Below are 20,359 nucleotides of genomic sequence, written 5' to 3'. Positions count from 1 at the left end.
GGTCCTTACTCGTCGCAAAAAGGCGTCCTCGACGTCTTCTTCCGGCGCCTTTTCGACAAGGGCCCCAGATAGGCAGTCCGCATTGGTGTGCTTGGGTTCGAATTTGTAAACGACGGCGATGTCGAATTGCTGGTCGACAGAGAACGGCTCGCATACTTGATTACTTTCCCCAGTTCATGGCTTTTCTAAACGAGGACAGTGCCGAGGCTCAAGCTGCCTGCGTCAGTATGAATTTCAGTCTCGGCGTTTTCATCAAACTACGCGAAGACCAGAGGGGACTGTAAACGACTCTGAAATTCCTTGAAGACTTGCGCTTGCGGCGCTTCCCATTTAATTGTCACGCCTGCATTCGTCATTTCGATGAGAGGTTCGACGATGCGCGAAAAATTCTTCACAAATCGTCGATAATACGCGCGAAGTCCGAGGAATCTGCGCATAGATTTCTTGTCGGCCGGCGGCGGAAACGGTGTGATAGAAGCTGTTTTCTGCGCGTCTTGGTGCACTTCATACTTTCTCATGATGCGGCCCAGAAACAGCGCCTCTTCATACAAATGGCATTTCTCAGCTTTCAAGGTTAGCCTAGACTACTTGATAGCTTCCAGCACTGTTCGGAACTTTTTTATGTGGTCATTAAAAAGTCTGAGCCACACACAAAGACGTGATCTAAGTATACTATACTTTACGCTCAAATCTACCCCTTCATACATGACTGTACTGCATCCGTTACCCTTTGAAAAGCCGATGGCGCGGAGCAGAGCCCAAATGGGATTACCTTCGACTCGAAGAGGCCATCCAGTGTGAAGAATGTGGTCTTCTCTCGGTCTCTTTTATTGACTTCTGTTTGCCAGTAGCCGCTGTTGAGGTACATCGAAGAGAGGTACTTGCATTGTAGATCCGGTCGAAGCTGTCGTCGATGCAGAGGAGGGGTTAGGCATTCTTTATCATTGTCTTGTTGAAGCGGCGGTAATTGACGCAGTTTACCGTACTTCTCTCTCAACAGAACAAGCGGTGCCGCCCTGGCGCTCATCAACGGTTGAATGACGTCGTCACTAAGCATTTCTTCCACTTGGTCTCGGATGGCTTGGCGTTATCGCGGTGACACACGGTTGAGCTTTGGCAAAGAGGTCTGGCGTGTTCATCGGGTTTAATGCGATGCTTGGCATTTGGCGTTTGCCGCACCTTCAGCGACGACGAAGAACACTCGCTGTAGCTTCGCAGCAAATGGCAGATTTGGTCTTGTCTGTTCCGGGGTAGGCCTGGGTTGATGTCTAAAGCGGGCGAGTTTTCCTGATTAGGCATATCTGCAGATCGGTCGCAGTGGGCGAGGACGTCTTGTAGGTGGCATAGTTCTTCTAATAAGGCAACTGCCGTGCCTCTGCTAAGGTGTCGGTATTCTTAGCAGAAGTTTCTTACTAAAATCGGGGACAGCTTTCTATGGCTATGCAATGGACGCAACGAGGTCAAGGCTCAAGCCTCACACAAGCGCGTTCTTATCACGGGCTCGTGAGGAAGAGAGATAGGCGCTTAAGCTGGCTGCGCGCGCTGGTAGCTTCCACTGCACAGCCACAGAAAGCTGTCCCCGAGTACAACATATTAGCTTGTTTATTTCTGAAAAGAGCGATGCCTAGCTCTAGTGATGCCCAGTCCCCTATCTAAGAGAAACTGCGTGTTTCCCTTCATAGCGCCCTCGATGTCCATGCGAATCCCGGCACCCACTGAAACGATGACGCCTGACCGGGGTGGGACGCTCACTTCATCGAGCGCATACTCGGAAGGCAACGTGACGCACAGGTGTAAACTTCAAGATAGGGCCTCTTCTGGCGAAAATTCGATGGCCTTGGATTGAAGCTTGATCATTGCTCGATGCTCAGTCAAAAAATCCATGCATAAGATCACGTCTCTGGAACATTGCTGCAGGACTATAAAGTTGGCAGGGTAGGTATGCCTGCTGGCCGTCACGCGAGCAGCACATTGTTCTGACGGTGAAACTAGGTGGCCTTTAGTGGTGTGTATTGTAGGGCGTCCCAAGCGTCCGTCCGTTTCCTCAGCTGCGCGACCAATTTCTCGCTCTTCCGTGTGTCAACCAGGCCACTAGATTTTCGGCCATAGATTAAGACTTCAAGGTCCGCTGTTCATGTTACTCTATTGCAGGTTGCCCTTAGAGTTCGATCGCTGCTTTGTCGAGTTTGTCGATCATGAAGCTGACGGTGATTTGAAGCGGGAAAGGCGGTTTCGCACATGCTTCTCTAGACGCAGGTAGTTGTCGATCTCTTGTGGGCGTTGACCGAAGTGTAGTCGTGGTGTGTCGACGGCAGAACCACGGAGGCTGATCCGCCGATACGGGCAGTGATGAGAAATGTTGCCCGCCTCCTCGCAATAGAAACGCGGCGGGCGATGGTCAGAAGTCTTCCAGGCGTAACATTTCCTGGGGCTTGATCGCAGCTCGTATACGTTGAACGTGCAGGAGCTAGGGTGCTGCGTTCTGAATCTTATCGGTGACGAGCGCTGCGTACCGCAGAGGCATAGGTCATGGCTTGAGTTTCCACTGCAGACGTCGATGAAGAGGAGCCAAGCTTATGCTGACTTCATCACGGATGATTTCCGCGAGCGTCGCTTCTTGAGGCTGGACGGGAGACGGTAGCAGCTGACGCAACCCTTCTTGGACAGTGTTCCGGATCACGTACCGCAGGCTGTTCCCAATTTCTGCTCTGTCCAATAGTCGTGCCGAGGCGATTTCGAGCGCTTGGGGGTAATGGCGGCCACGTGCGTCCAGGGTATTCTCAGTCATGGTCGTTTCATTGATTAATTCAGCGACGGTCTTAGGTGATTGCGGATAAGCGCATCGAAAATTTCCGCTTTAACATCTCGCATCAAAAGTTACACGTTCTCCTTTCATGTCAGGTTCGGTACGTCGCAAATGGTACTTCATTTCTTCTATATCAGCAGTGACTATGTTAATTGTCTGTTGGAAACGGGACTCACAAGATTACCTTCAAGGTGTGGGTTTGTCTCTACGAGGAAAAATCCGGCTTCGTCCCGTTTTAATGAGCAGGAAGACGTTATGCGTGGTTGAATATAGACCTTTATCCCTCTTGCATTCTTCAGTAAAGTCACATGCGCTTTTTGGGCGTCATTATTGACCTGCTTATGCGGTGGCGACGAGCTGTGGACTCGATTGTCTCGTCTCTATCGTCGCGTCTGAATGTGATCCGTAAAGTCGCAAGTTGGGAACGGGGAAACCACCCTTCCTCAGTGGTCAAACTTAACTAAGCACTGGTGATTAGCCGCATAATATACTAACTGCCTTTAATTTCCCGCTCGGTCTCACAGCTTGACCGTCCTCAAATTGTTGCACAGCAAGGGCCTAAGAAGCGCCCTTGGAGTTCCCGCAGGCGGCACCGAACAATGTAGTTCTTCATAAGTCACTACCGAAACCTTTTCGCCGTATCACTTCACAAAGCTTATGAATGCAACTTCGCTTCCTCGGAGGAACGGCAGCAGGGCTAGTCCTTCTGCAGCGGCTCCTAAAGACATATAACTCCTACTGGGCACTTAACACTCTTAGTTCCCTAGGCTTTGACTTTCGAGGACAAAGCAAGCGGTTAAAGCCACCCTTGTCATTTGCGAACCTCTACTGTACGGTCTCTGTTCCTAACATGCGCGCTGAGCGCATTTCTCCTTTCGCGGTAACACGTTCGCTCGTACTCGAACATTTAGAAACGGAATTTCCCTGCCATCTTCAAATTTTCGCTGATGGTTCTGTCTATAGGGTCAGAGGAACTAGCACAGCAGCTTTTAACATTCCTTCTTTGAATACTACCTGGTCTGTAAGCTTTAATGAAGTCGTGCCCTCCACAACGGCAGAAGGCTTTGCAATTCAGGTGGCTTTACGGAAGCTATAGTCGGATAAAACATAAGTCTGCAGTGAAGCTCCGCTCATATCTAGGATCGGCGCACAGAGTTCCTCACGACAAAAAAGCAGTTTGTTGTTAAAAACTTCTCTCGTTACCTAAACAACAAGCTAATCAAGAAAAAAGTTATAAGCTCTATAATTTTGATACCTGGCTTGTTTAATAAAGTCAAACATTAAACAGCTGACTTCGTTTACTTTTGTGACTGGCTAGCGGAGTAACACAGTACGCCACGGATCGTGGCCCAGCGCTAACAACTGCTGCTTTTTTAAGTTGTATCCTACTATAGGGTTTTGTCCGGCTCAACCTATTGTGTTCCGGACCGATTCAAAATCTACCCATCAAACGTTAAAAAGGGGGTTGACAACTGATGCTTTCTCTGTTAGCTCTATACGTCTATACGCATGGAGCGCAATCTGCATCGCAGAGGCGTTTCCATCCATTTCCAATAGGTGCCCTCACATATAGGTGTCACAGGCAACCAGGTAGTCGGCACTCTGGCCCATAAAGCTCTCGTAAGCTAATTCATAAAGAAATAAAAAAGTACCTCAAGATGCTAATACAGTCTTCAGAGAAACGGTGGTAAGCCATTTCAGTACCCCGTGGAGTTCACACAACCAGCCATGTGTGACCAAGAGACTAAACGGTCCCAGGCCACATTACTACACCGCATTCGTACGGGCTCTGCTCGTACTCCTGCGTGGATGTATAAAAAGTGTCTGGCAACGTCTCCTCTGTGGTCCACATGTGGAGTGTGCAGTGATAGAGAACACTGTCGTATGTGCTGTCTAGTGTACAACGCGGAAAGGCGTGTGTCGTTCGCTTCCCTCAAGAATACAGGAGCCCATCACAGTTCCCTTCAGGGCATTTTCTACCCGCGCGGAAACAGTCGTGTTGAAAGGAGGCTTCACGCCTTCTTTTAAAGTTTTTCCAGGACTCGGATTTGGACTCCAGATGGTGATAGCTGGAGTTGACTATCGAAGGTTATAAGTGATTGTATTTATACCTATGTAGATCTGTCAGATCTCAGGTATGTGCCTGATTTGTGGACTTCATTTAGCATTTAAGTCCCGCTACGGTGGAGCCATTGCCGGCAGAATCAGCAAAGCTAACCACACTAGTAGCTTGCAACAACCTCAGTTTCTCTCCTGGCGAGTCGTGGCTCCATGACGCATGCTACAAGCCTTCAGGCACAACTACCGAATCTGTTGAACAATTCACTGTCCATAGTTCATTGCTACCTTTGGTGACAGAAACCATGGCATGAGGAATAAAGATATTCTTCATGCAGGTCAAAGGGTTCGGCTGCACAGTCGCATCAAACACGCCCAGCATGGCATCGGGGAAGGAAACCGGTACGCATACAGCCGAAGAAAGAGGAACAGCGGTCTCACGGTTAACATAAAACACACTCTCTCCACTGCACGATTCTTCCACAAGACCAGGGGTGAAGCAGTTTACGACGCTGAGGTCACTGGTGTGAGAGTCGACGCTAGCGCCACATATCTGCAAAAAGTCGAGCCCAAGAATGACGTCGGGCGTCGATCGGGCGAGCACTGCTACTTGTGCTGAACACTGCGCCACTCTAGGAAACCTTAACAATGCGCGCTCTAATCGCAGGACAACGGTTCGCCATTCACACCATAAAACTGGTCACTTTTGTCCTAGCCAAAGAAAACTTTACGTCCGAGGAGACACTTAAACGCAGCACATAGAACAGAAACACTAGCTCTGGTATTCACTAAAGCCATCATAGGTGTACCATCCACTAAGACAGACACTTTGTTCCATAACATATCAACATGCAGGGGCATCTCTTCCGGAGGCCGACATCCAGCGACCTCACCCCCATAGACCGCGTCGACTAGTTTTCCGGCGGAGGCGAGGAGGAGCGGTGTCGGGGTGATGGCGATCGACGAGAGCGGTAGGCTGGAGGCGGTGTCACGCTTCTTCCGATGCCGACGAACGATTGCGTATTTGTGCATTTGTGCAGGCCATGGGTTTCCAGAATGAAGTGGATAGGATGGGCACTTAGAAGGAACAGGTTTGTAATCCGGCCACGGAGGATAGGTTGAGTAGCAGCAACGGGATTGTTGGCGGTATGCACAAAATCGTGAGACATGACCAAGCTGACTGCAGCGGTAACATACAAGAGAGGGACCAGGAGCAGGCTGCACCGGCAAGTAATCACCGTACCTAGTACTGGGCCGGAAGTTCTCGTCGTATGTTGAGGCGCATGGTGGTAAAAGCGGGGTCGTGGCTCCAGAGCGATGGCGGTATGTTGCCCGGACGCAGCCTTCAGGGTACCCGGTTCCACTCAAAGTCCGCTGCGTTAACTGCTGGTGGCGGAGGATGGCGCGTGGAATTCTCAGGAGGGAGCGCTGAGGAGTTCCAAGTGAATCCCAGTGACATAGTCAAATCTTCGCGAACGATCTGGCCGGTCGTGGATGCAAGACTACAGGACTATGTTGTGTCTACAGCTGCCACCGTCGCTGCTTCGGCCAAACGTCCGAATTTCGGTGTATGCGACGCATTTTCAATTCCTCTCAAACGTGCGGCAGTGCTAGATGACGTCGTACACGGACTAGTGACTTGCTTTACCGATAATGTAGATATCTTCGGCAAATCCTTTAAGCAAGTGCCGAACTTAGTCATCTTCTGTCATGCGAGGACAGACGACCTTCCATGTTTTCAAGATTTTCTCAATGTACTTCATACATGTCTCACCGGGAAGCTCAGCCCATTGTGCAAGCGCTTGTTCAGCCCGCTTCTTCGTCTGGACAGGGTCGCCGGAATAGTTCTTCAGCCTCTGTGCAAAAGAGTCCCGTGTCGTGAAAGAAGTATCGTGGTTGTCGTATCATGTTAGGGCAGCGTCGGTAAGAGAGAACACGACGTTGGCAAGCCTGGCGCAAGTGTCCCAAATTTTGTAGCGACTGACCAGTTGGTAGTGGGTAAGCCATTCATCCATGCCCTCGCTGGTTGAGCCCGCGAACGACCATGGCTCCCGGTAATGCTGCCACGAACAGCTGGGCACGGTCCTCGGAGCGTCGCCTTCCAGGACTATCATGGGCACAGAAGGCGGCAGACCAGCAAGGCCACGATTCCGGCGAAGTTGCGGCTGGGGATCCGTCTTCAGGGGACCTGTACCTCGTTCTTCTCCACTTCTGCGTAGTCGCAGGTTCGCCTCTTCATGGGTGTCATTTATATATAAATATATATATTACAGGACGTGCTACGTCTGCCGCTATGGACGGGGGTGGCGCTGCTGAACACTCTCAAGGTTCGCTTACAACCAATACATAAAAATACCCACGAGAGCAGCAAATTGCACAGCCGTCGCCTAGCTCAGTTGGTAGAGCACCGGACGCGATATTCGGAGGTCGTGGGTTCGGATCCCACAATCTCAGTATTATTATCCCACAGATAAGCACAACACATTAACAAAAAAATTAACATTCCCTTATGTACCCTGGTTTCGAGGACTGTTGGCTCCCTTCATATATATATATATATATATATATATATATATATATATATATATATATATATATATATATATATATATATATATATATATATATATATATATATATATATATGATCCATGGTTCATGGGGGTTTAACACCCCAAAGCGACTCGGGCTATGAGAGACGCCGTATAGTGAAGGCCTCCGGAAATTTCGACCACCTGGGGTTCTTTAACGTGCACTGACATATACAGGGTGTCCCAGGTAATTTTAGGCAAGGTTTAAAAATATGCCGCGGCACACGATGAAGACGCGACTAAATGCATGTTTCTGACTTATCTACGGAGCAACACACACTATTTTTGTATTGTGCTTAATTGCATAAATACTCGACATTAATTAACCAACTTCGCAAGCAATGAAGATAGGCTGAGAAGTCCAATGAGAAAGTTGAAGAGCTGTCCGCGAAACGTCCAACTGAACAGCTTCTAACGTTCCATCTATTACGTATCGGCTTTTTCTCTCTTTCTGCAGATTCCCGCTAAATACAAAAATACCACGTGATATGTCCACTAACGCGCTGCAATTGCAGCGCTCTCACACATTCCGCGTAGGAACGAGGAGATCATTTAGCCCGGTGTGCTGCTGCTTAAAAGATGACAGCGCTGCGGCACAGGCGCTGGCTGTGCGATTTACACGATCTCAAGCGATAAGCACCTGTGTCTGCTTGACGCTATAAAGCGCAAGGGAAGCATACCGCTGGAATATATCGCACAGCCAGCTGCTGCGTCGCTGCCCTGTCAATTTTTAAGTGGCAGCACACTGGGCTAAATTGTCTGTTCGTTTCTACAGGGAACTTTTGAGAGCACTGCAATTGCGGCGGGCATGCGGGCATGTCACGTGGTATTTTTTTTCTATATTTCACGGGCATCTGCAATGAGAGAAAAAAAGCCGAAATGTAGTAGATATAAAGATAGAAACTATTCAGTTGGACGTTTCGCGGACCGCTCTACGGCTTTCTCATTGGACTTTTCCGCCTATCTTCATTGCTTCCGAAGTTGGTTAATTAATTCTCGACTATTTATGCAATTAAGCAAAATGGAAAAAAAGTAGTGTGAGTTGCTTCATAGAATAGCAGAAACATGCATTTGGTCGCATCGTCATAGAGTGCCTGGCGTGTTTTCAAACCTTGCTTAAAGTTAGCTGGGACACACTGTGTATATATATATATATATATATATTGAAGAAAGCCAACAGTCACCGAAACCAAGGTGCACAGAGGACTGTTTCTTTTTTTTTATTTGTAGTGCCAATCAATTGGTTTAACAAAAATAACTTATTAAGCAGTAGAAAAAACAACAATGCCGCCGGTGGGATCCGAACCCACGACCTCCGAATATCGCTTTCGGTGCTCTTACCAACTCAGCTACGGCGACGGCTGTCCAATCTGCTGCTTCGGTGGGTGGTTATTTCTTGCGTGTAAGCTAACATTGAGAGGGTTCACCAGCGCCAACCTCGGAGGTCGTGGGTTCGGGTCCCAACGGCGGCATGGTTGTTTTTCTGGTGCTTTATAAGTTATTTTCTTTAAACCAATTGATTGGCACTACAAATTTAAAAAAAAAGAAACATTCCCCTGTGCACCTTGGTTGCGTTAACTGTTGGTTTCCTTGATATGTTTTGTCAAACGAGCCTCTCATTTCGTATGCCTTATTTGCTAATATCATCATCATCATCATCAGGGTTACTACACCCACTGCAGGGCAAAGGCCTCTCCCATGTCTCTCCAATTAACCCTGCCCTTTGCCAGCTGCACCCACCTTTTGCCTGCAAACTTCCTAATCTCATCCGCCCATGTAACATTCTGCCGCCCCCTGCTACGCTTACTTTCTCTTGGAATCCACTCCGTTACCCTTAAGAACCAGCGGTTATCTTGTCTTCGCATTACATGCCCTGCCCAAGCCCATTTCTTTCTCTTGATTTCGACTAGGATGTCATTAACCCGTGTTTGTTCCCTCACCCACTCTGCCCGATTCCAGTCTCTCAACGTTACACCTATCATTTTACTTTCCATGGCTCGCTGCGTTGCCCTTAACTTAAGCTGAACTCTTTTAGTTAGCCTCCACGTTTCTGCCCCGTAGGTGAGTACCGGTAAGATACAGCTGTTGTACACTTTCCTCTTGAGGGAAATTGGTAAACTGCCACTCATGATCTGCGAGAATTTGCCATATGCGCTCCACCTCATTCTTATCCTTCTAGTTATCTCCCTCTCATGATCCGGATCAGCTGTCACTACCTGCCCTAAGTAGACGTATTCCGTCACTATTTCTAGGCTCTCGCTGCCAATTGTGAACTGTTGTTCCCTTGCTAGGCTGTTGAACATTACCTTGGTTTTCTGCACGTTAATTTTCAGACCCATCGATCTGCTCTGCCTGTCTAACTCATTGATCATGATTTGCAGTTCACCTCCTGAGTGACTCAGCAAGGCAATGTCATCAGCAAATCGCAGATTATTTAGGTATTCTTCATTTATTCTTATTCCCAACTGTTCCCAATTCAGGCCTCGGAATACCTCCTGCAAACATGCGGTGAACAGCATTGGCAAGATCGTGTCTCCTCGCCTGACGCCCTTCCTTATTGGAATTTTATTGCTGACTTTATGGAGGACTATAGTAGCTGTGCAGTTGCTATATATATCTTCCAGTATTTTGACATAAGGCTCTTCGACCCCCTGATTACGCAATGCCTGTATGACTGCTGAGGTTTCCACTGAGCCGAATGCTTTCTCGTAATCAATGAAATCTATATATAGAGGTTGGTTATATTCTGCGCATTTCTCTATCACCTGATTGATAGTGTGAATATGATCTATTGTGGAATATCTTTTACGAAAGCCTGCCTGATCATTTGGTTGATTAAAGTCCAACGTTGCCCTGACTCTATTAGCGATTACGTTAGTAAATACTTTGTAGGCAACGGATAGTAAGCTGATCGCCCTGCAATTTTTCAAGTCCTTGGCGTCTCCCTTCTTATGAATTAAGATAATGTTTGCATTCTTCCAAGCTTCTGGTACAGTCGAGGTCATAAGGCATTGCGTATACAGGGTGGCTAGTTTTTCTAGCCCGTTGTCCCCTCCATCCTTCAACAGATCTGCTGTTACCTGATCCTCGCCAGCTGCTTTTCCCCTTTTCATTGCTTCTAAGGCTTTCTTTACTTCATCTTTCGTTACTGGCGGGATGACGCACTGCTGTGCACTGCTGTATTTCTCATTAATGCCCTGATTGCATTGGCTGCTGTACAGGTCTGTGTAGAACTCTTCGGCTACGTTAACTATCTTATCCATATTGCTAACGACATTGCCCTGCTTGTCTCTAAATGCATACATCTGGTTTTTACCTATGCCTAGTTTCCTCTTCACTGCTTTTAGGCTACCTCCGTTCTTTAGAGCATGCTTGATTCTCTCCATATTAAACTTCCTTATGTCGGTTACCTTGCGCTTATTTATTAACTTTGATAGCTCTGTTAGTTCTATTCTATCGGTAGGGTTAGACGCCCTCATGCTTTGGCGCTTCTTCATCAGATCTTTCGTCACCTGGGATAGCTTCCCGGTATCCTTTCGAACTGTCCTACCGCCTACTTCTAGTGCGCACTCCGTAATTATTGATGTCAGATTATCGTGCATTGAATGAACATCAAGATCATCTTCCTCAGTTAAAGCCGAGTATCTGTTTTGCAGCGCTATCCTAAACTCCTGTGCTTTCCCTCTTACGGCTAACTTGTTAATCATCTTCTTCTTCACCAGCTTCTTCCGTTCCCTCTTCAAGTCTAAGCTAATTCTATACCTTACCATTCTGTGGTCGCTACAACGCACCTTTCCGAGGACGACCACATCCTGAATGATGCCAGGTTTAGCGCATAGTATGAAGTCGATTCTGTTTTTAGTTTCACCATTGGGGCTCTTCACGGTCCACTTCCTGTTTTCTCGTTTGCGGAAGAAGGTATTAATGACCCGTAAATTATTTCTATCCGCGAATTCGACTAATAACTCTCCCCTGCTATTTCTAGAGCCTATCCCATAGTCACCTACCGCGTGGTCGTCAGCCTGCTTCTTGCCCACCTTCGCATTGAAGTCGCCCATCAGTACAGTGTACTGCGATTTTACTTTATTCATTGCCGATTCTACGTCCTCATAGAAACTTTCAACGGTCTTTCAACTACTTTCAGCTTGTACCTCCTATTCAGCCTAATTACTACAGCTGCTACCCTCTCGTTAATACTGTAGAGCTCTGCGTTGCCAGCTATATCCTTATTAATGAGGAATCCCACACCTAGTTCTCGCCTATCCTCTAATCCGCGATAGCACAGTATGTGTCCGTCCTTTAGTACTGTATGCGCCTCACCTGTCCTCCAAACTTCGCAAAGCCCTATCACATCCCATTTAATTCCCGCTAGTTCCTCGAACAGCACTGCTAGGCTAGCCCCACTAGATAAAGTTCTAACGTTAAACGTTGCCAGGTTCAGATTCCAATGGCGGCCTGTCCGGAGCCAGAGATTCTTAGCCCCCTCCGCTGCGTCACAGGTCTGACCGCCGCCATGGTCAATTGCTCCGCAGCCGCTGGGGACTGAGGGCCGAGGGTTAATTGGTTTGATCATAGAAGGTTGTGGCCAAGTACTACACTAGGGTGGCCAAATCCTGCTCTGGTGAGAGAGTGCGTTGTCGGTTCTGGTCACCGAGATCAGGCCGCACTCCAGGCCTGGTTATACAATTCCATCGACACGCGGATTTTTTTTTCTTGAAGCCCGGTGGAGAATTGCGCGGCACCAGGATTTGAGCCCCGGTCCTCTTGCACGCGAGGCGGACGTTCTACCTCTACGCCATCGCTGCTTTCCTAATATATATATATATATATATATATATATATATATATATATATGTGTGTGTGTGTGTGTGTGTGTGTGTGTGTGTGTGTGTGTGTGTGTGTGTGTGTGTGTGTGTGTGTGTGTGTGTGTCCTCATGTCCCTTCCCTTGCTTACAATGTGCATAATGCATGCATACATACATACATACATACATACATACATACATACATACATACATACATACATACATCATCATCAGCCTGACTACACCCACTGCGAACTTCCTAATCTCATCCTCCCACCAAACCTTCTGCCGCCCCCTGCTACGCTTCCATTCTCTTGGAATCTACTCCGTTACCTTTAAGGACCAGCGGTTATCTTGCTTTCGCAGTACATGCCCAGCGCAAGCCATTTCTTCCTATTGATTTCTTCTAGGATGTCATTAACACGCGTTTGTTCCCTCACCCACTCTGCCCGCTACCGGTGTCTTAACGTTACACCTATCATTTTTCTTTCCATGGCTCGCTGTGTTGTGATGAACCCTTTTACTTAGCCTAAACGTTTCTGCCCCGTAGGTGAGTACCGGCACATACATACATACATACATACATACATACATACATACATACATACATACATACATACATACATACATACATACATACATACATACATACATACATACATACATACATACATACATACATACATACATACATACATACATACATACATACATACATACATACATACATACATACATACATACATACATCATCATCAGCCTGACTACACCCACTGCGAACTTCCTAATCTCATCCTCCAACCAAACCTTCTGCCGCCCCCTGCTACGCTTCCATTCTCTTGGAATCTACTCCGTTACCTTTAAGGACCAGCGGTTATCTTGCTTTCGCAGTACATGCCCAGCGCAAGCCATTTCTTCCTATTGATTTCTTCTAGGATGTCATTAACACGCGTTTGTTCCCTCACCCACTCTGCCCGCTACCGGTGTCTTAACGTTACACCTATCATTTTTCTTTCCATGGCTCGCTGTGTTGTGATGAACCCTTTTACTTAGCCTAAACGTTTCTGCCCCGTAGGTGAGTACCGGTACATACATACATACATACATACATACATACATACATACATACATACATACATACATACATACATACATACGTACGTACGTACGTACGTACATACATACATACATACATACATACATACATACATACATACATACATACATACATACATACATACATACATACATACATACATACATACATACATACATACATACATACATACATACATACATACATACATACATACATCACGGGTTCGATCCCGGCCGCGGCGGTCGAATTTCGATGGAGGCGAAATTCTAAAGGCCCGTGTGTTGTGCGATGTCAGTGCACGTTAAAGAACCCCAGCTGGTAGAAATTTCCGGAGCCCTCCACTACGGCGTCTCTCATAGCCTGCGTTGCTTTGGGACGTTAAACCCCCATAAACGAACCCAAACGTACATACATACATACATACATACATACATACATACATACATACATACATACATACATACATACATACATACATACATACATACATACATACATACATACATACATCGCGGGTTCGACGCGGGTTCGATCCCGGCCGCGGCGGTCGAATTTCGATGGAGGCGAAATTCTAAAGGCCCGTGTGTTGTGCGATGTCAGTGCACGTTAAAGAACCCCAGCTGGTCGAAATTTCCGGAGCCCTCCACTACGGCTTCTCTCATAGCCTGCGTTGCTTTGGGACGTTAAACCCCCATAAACGAACCCAAACTTACATACATACATACATACATACATACATACATACATACATACATACATACATACATACATACATACATACATACATACATACATACATACATACATACATCGCGGGTTCGACGCGGGTTCGATCCCGGCCGCGGCGGTCGAATTTCGATGGAGGCGAAATTCTAAAGGCCCGTGTGTTGTGCGATGTCAGTGCACGTTAAAGAACCCCAGCTGGTAGAAATTTCCGGAGCCCTCCACTACGGCGTCTCTCATAGCCTGCGTTGCTTTGGGACGTTAAACCCCCCATAAACGAACCCAAACTTACATACATACATACATACATACATACATACATACATACATACATACATACATACATACATACGTACATACATACATACATACATACATACATACATACATACATACATACATACATACATACTTACATACATACATACATACATACATACATACATACATACATACATACATACATACATACATCGCGGGTTCGATCCCGGCCGCGGCGGTCGAATTTCGATGGAGGCGAAATTCTAAAGGCCCGTGTGTTGTGCGATGTCAGTGCACGTTAAAGAACCCCAGCTGGTAGAAATTTCCGGAGCCCTCCACTACGGCGTCTCTCATAGCCTGCGTTGCTTTGGGACGTTAAACCCCCATAACCGAACCCAAACATACATACATACATACATACATACATACATACATACATACATACATACATACATACATACATACATACATACATACATACATACATACATACATACATACATACATACATACATACATACATACATACATACATACATACATACATACATACATACATACATACATACATACATACATACATACATACATACATACATACATACATACATACATACATACATACATACATACACCACTCGACATACTTTGCAACGCTATAACAATGTGTACTCTCGGGTCAAACATAAGTGAAACTGTACAGGTTGTTTAATAAAGTGAATCACGCAGCAGGATTCCAGTGACTCTGTTCCAGAAGCACAAACCTTCAACCTACCGTATGCATTGAATTTCTCTCCAATGAATTTGGGTGGTATACAGTTAGTGCCTGTTGTGTTTCACTGCGAAGTTGTGGAAACTTTAACGCAAAGTGTACTCCAAAATCTATAGAGGCTACACACAATTTGCTAACCCATTCAGCTTCCTGAAACATTGGTTTTGCCACTTCGGTAATGGACTTTTTTTTTAGAAAATTTTTTGAGTTTTCTTGTCTGCGTTGTTCGTTTCAAAACATCTGTAGCTACTCTGTGATTCCAAATTTTCATGCTATTTCCGGTGGTAGTTATTACATTTGAAGCGTACAAGATCAATTCATTTGAATATCAAAAATTTATGCGTCATTGACAATGTATGAAATATCGCTGCACTAAGTTTTGTACTTTTCTCTCTTACCCCAGAAATTCATGCATCGAAATCTCTGGCGCGATATTTCTTTATAATGTTTCTCAGAAAAGGCAGTTTGCACGTCTGACAGTATCCAGAAAAACGCTCAAATGATTGATCATTTAAGATTCCGGAACTACCGACGTCTGCGTCATGAGAGGTCACAGCTTGCGACATCATCATTCATGTCGCTAGGCCGACTTCGCTCTGAAGCAGATTTAGCGACGAGACCTTTAAAAGCTGTAAACAACAATAAAAGGTCAGCCGCTGCTGAGTCATATTTCAAACATGAGCTAATCGTACACACATCTCCGCTAAGAAATTTATGTTGTGGTTCTGAATCCAATCCGGAAAACCATCTGCAACGATAAAACGTATCGTTTAAAGAAAGTTTCCATGCTTGAATGCATCTTGTAACCGCGCGAACGACAATGGACGCAGAAGGAAAGGGACAAGACTGAGCCCGGAACTTTAAATGAGTTTTACTTCAGACACGTCACATACAAATACACATTCGCCGTAATTGTCATAATCGCCGTAATATTTGTAATCCTCCTTTTTCGTAGAACCAGCAGTTGTCTTGCTAGCGGTGATGCTACCTGCAGCTTTAGCAAAAGCTGTAGTACGAAGGAAAAAACTACTGAAATAACTTTACATGCCACAGTTCACGCCTACGGTCATTGGGTTATGTGTCAAGGATCGTTTCCTGGCAGAATAAGGTCACAAATCACTCCAAGAATATGCATGAACTTAATTCGTGGTCACTAGCTTTCTCCTGGCGATAGTGATTTCCGGGCAACGTTCATACTCAATAATCTTGAACACTATAATAAACGCTTTGCTGCTTCCCCCTGTTCTCCATTCACGCTAGAAAAAAAAAACTGGCAAAATACCGGAGCGTGATATTGCACTCCATATATGACCAAACTTCACGATTAAACAAATTTCTTTAATTTCCACATTTTCTTATCATTATGGATGAAATGGGTTGGTTTACAGGTTCAGTGAGATATAGGTTTGGGAGCAACACAGTATGGTACCACGCGAATGTTCCTCACGTCTTTATCATCTCTCCGTTCAAAACACGCCGCACGATGTGACAAGTTTCTCGAGTGCTGGTCATGCTCGTCCTTGAGCAAGTCATGGTGACGGACCATGGTTCAGCTTCAGGCGAGCCACGTGGGAGAAGTGCGTCGGCCATGTGCACCATCGTAATTTTGGCGATTACATAGCTGAGGTCGGTCAACCAGGTCAGGACGCCGAAAGCCCCCAAATACGCGTACAAAATTTTGCGCTGCGAGCCTCGCTTAAGCAAGGGCGTCGAAAGCCAAACCATCTAACTTGCATCGTAGCTGGACGCATTGTAGTTGCTCCTCGTACCGATCTTTGTAGTGAACATGAGAGCTCAACCTGCGCACGCGGACAAGCCGACTAGTTTCTTGAGTGCGACTTAACATGTGGGCGTGTGTGTGTGTGTGTGTGTGTGTGTGTGTGTGTGTGTGTGTGTGTGTGTGTGTGTGTGTGTGTGTGTGTGTGTGTGTGTGTGTGTGTGTGTGGGCGTGTGTGTGTGTGTGTGTGGGCGTGTGTGTGTGTGTGTGTGTGTGTGTGTGTGTGTGTGTGTGTGTGTGTGTGTGTGTGTGTGTGTGTGTGTGTGTGTGTGTGTGTGTGTGTGTGTGTGTGTGTGTGTGTGTGTGTGTGTGTGTGTGTGTGTGTGTGTGTGTGTGTGTGTGTGTGTGTGTGTGTGTGTTATGCCTTTTTCCCCTTCTCTCTTCCTCCTCTTTAGTCCCCTAATTCCTCTTCACCAGTGCAGGGTAGCCAACCGGAACCCCTCTGTGGTTAACATCCCTGCCTTTCCCTCCTCATCTTTCTCTAACATGTGGGCGATTCAAGTGTATTTCTCAGGCGATAAAAGGAGATGCGTGTCTGAAAAGCGAAGAGCATCCTGGCGTACAGCTAATAGAAGTAGAATACCTATAAACTTCATCCTTCGCACTATCACATCTGTAGGTCATGAAGGGCAACTCGGCGTCCCAGTTCTTGCGGTCCGATGCACCACAAGGTGCCGTTTGGGCGCTTACTGAGTCTGTTCGTGAACAGTACGGCGTTGAATGGCGCTAGCCTGAGTTACCCAGACGAAGTACTTTTTTCAACACTTCGGCCGCAAACTTCTGGCCGCGACCAGTACATATAAGGCGCAGACGGCCGTGTCGAAGAATGATGGAACTGAGCATAAAGAACCAGTCGTCACCTGCTCTGGTGGACACGACCGCTGCAGTTCGTACGTATCTCGTCAGATAATCAACGCACAAGATAACCAAGTGGGGGCAATCCGAAGACCTTGTAAATGGTCCCAGGAGAAAGAATACGGCTTTTTCAAAAGGTGACGGTGGTGGTTGAGCATTAAGACTCTATGAAACCTATAGTATAAGAGCGGAGCGGGGCTTCAAACGTTGACACTGGCCAAAGGTCGCGATATATCGTTTTCTATCATTATAGATGTGTGGCCAGTAGAAGCCCTGGCGGACTATGTGCATGTACGCTAGAAGTCAAGGTGGCTCCATGCAATGCCATCGTGCATGGATGGAAAAATATCAGTGAATAGGCCTTCTTGGACAACCATAAGCAGGCAACTACAATCGATCGAGTGAAAGCGAATCGGGCTCGCTGAACAAGTCTGATGCAGTATCGATGTTTTGGAACCGGGCGCGGGTTCTTTTCTCACTTAGTCGGACAAGGAATCAGCGTCACTTATGTACCCAGCACATGACGCTACAAGCGTGCGTAAGTGGCCGGCATTGTCCCTTCTGTCTGGTTCACAGTAGCTGACGTCGACTGAGTGATTAGTGATTCCAGCGGCAGCCGGGATTAGACACACTTTTCCTTGTCTGCAATAATGGCGTAGTTCCAGCCACTTTTCCATCTTCCTGAGCACTCTCGGCCATGGCGTTCGTCGTATGAATCCTATTTCTTGCGTCTGATTTGTTGTTCTTGAGTCCTTTTGAAACCGTCTTGTTTCGCCAACGTATAGTTGATGACAATCGGCGCATGCAATCTTGTAAACGACTCCTGGAACGCTTTAATCGGCAGCCTGTCTTGTACGTTCAGGCGCTGGTTCCAGCGCTTGCTGGATGGTATGCAGGCAATGCGCATATCGTATTTCGAAAATGCGCTTGATTGTGACTTCCTGATTCTGGACGTAAAAGATGGCTGCACGTACAAGCCTTTACGTGCTGGGTACATAAGTAACGACGGTTTTTTTTTCTGACTCACTGAACAAGGAATACGTAAGCTGTTCTGAAACGTCGATACATCATTAGCCTTGTTAAATGACCGTGATTCACTTTATTCCATATATGCAGCTAGATCAACTTTCGTCCAACCTTTGATTCCATCGACCGTGTTGTATTTCTTCAAAAGCAGTGCATCTTTAACTGCGATCAGCTTCAACATAGAATCTAAAAATGAATTCAGCCTTTCGACCACTGCAACACCCCCACGTCTTGCGTTCTGTTGGGTTTTGTCGCATATAGCAACTAAGGTAACCATGCGCCAAACAAAAGGGTGAACATGTGTCTTAGTCAGGAGGGAACTCAGTTATTCTGTTTAGTACAAACTGGTTTAAAAGCTTTAATTTTAAGAACGAAACAATACAGCAAAGTTCTGTGAGTTAATTTCTGTCCTAAAGCTAAGTTGGGGTTGAATGAGATCTGTTTGGTGTGAGCCTGTTTGGTATAAAATGCTTTACGCTTAGCTTCTCGAGTTGTGCACATAAGAGTAATTTGTGGTTTATTGTGAGCTGACGTCCATATCTTTCACACTTCGATTTGTCTTGTTGCGCGAGAATTTAGCTGCGTGCCAGACGCGTGCGTCCGATGAGAAAGCATAAAAGTACATCGATAAAGCGTTTTTTTTTGTTGATCATCTCTTCTGTTTTTGATCATTGATTTAACTATGCGCAATTTCTTGTTCAGCTCGTTGTCCCATAAAGCCTACCATTTTTCTCTAAGTATGCTTTGTACAAACTTCATGCAACGTTATCTGGCAAATTTATTTTTTTTCATTTCGGCATTTGGAGCGTGTGAAAATTATCCATGCACAAGTTCTTGCGTTTCCGCCAATTACCACGTGGCTCGGGACCCAGCAGATCATAATTATTTGACACTGTGTTTTAGCTTGTCATTGGAAGAATCATTACATCTCATTTTATGGATCGAACTGCATTTACGGTGTGTAGTGCTAGGACTACACTTACCGAGGGAGCCAGTGCAGATGTTTTCGATGATTTCATTTGTGATAATTTTTGCTTCTGCAACTAGTAATGGCATCACATTATGCTGTAAAGCCTGAAGCGCACTGCGGCAGCCAGACAATCCTCTCTGTGCTTTGGTGCATTACTGCACTCCCAACTTCTTGCGCTGTTTTAGAACTACCGTTGTAAAACTCTAAAATTGTGGTATTTTTCATTGAGTACGAAAAAAAACTAGCAGTATATAATCCTTGGGGTTTGCTTGTTGTGAATTCATGTTAACATAAAGTCGCATATAGCAGGAAAAGTGTGCCAAAGTGGCAGTGGGTGCCCAGCGTGCCTAGTGTTCCTTATCCTTAGCATTTGCCTTCAAAGCGAAGGATGGTTAATTATTCTGGAGCCTTGATGCCCATCATATCTACCTTCATCACAGCCGCCGCACGGCGTGGCGACTTAAAATCTTCAGTTCACTTCAACGTCCAGAATCACCTTTTTTTTTTCAGAAACCCTTTTTTTAACAAATATTTCTGCACGGCCGTACAATGTAGGATACTCGGTAGATGCACTACGTATTACGCGTACTGAAACTACTGAAATTTGTCATCAATC

The sequence above is a fragment of the Amblyomma americanum genome, chromosome 9 (assembly GCF_052857255.1).
Source record: "Amblyomma americanum isolate KBUSLIRL-KWMA chromosome 9, ASM5285725v1, whole genome shotgun sequence".
Taxonomy (NCBI): Eukaryota; Metazoa; Arthropoda; class Arachnida; order Ixodida; family Ixodidae; genus Amblyomma; species Amblyomma americanum.
Note: the sequence above shows the minus strand (reverse complement) of the source record.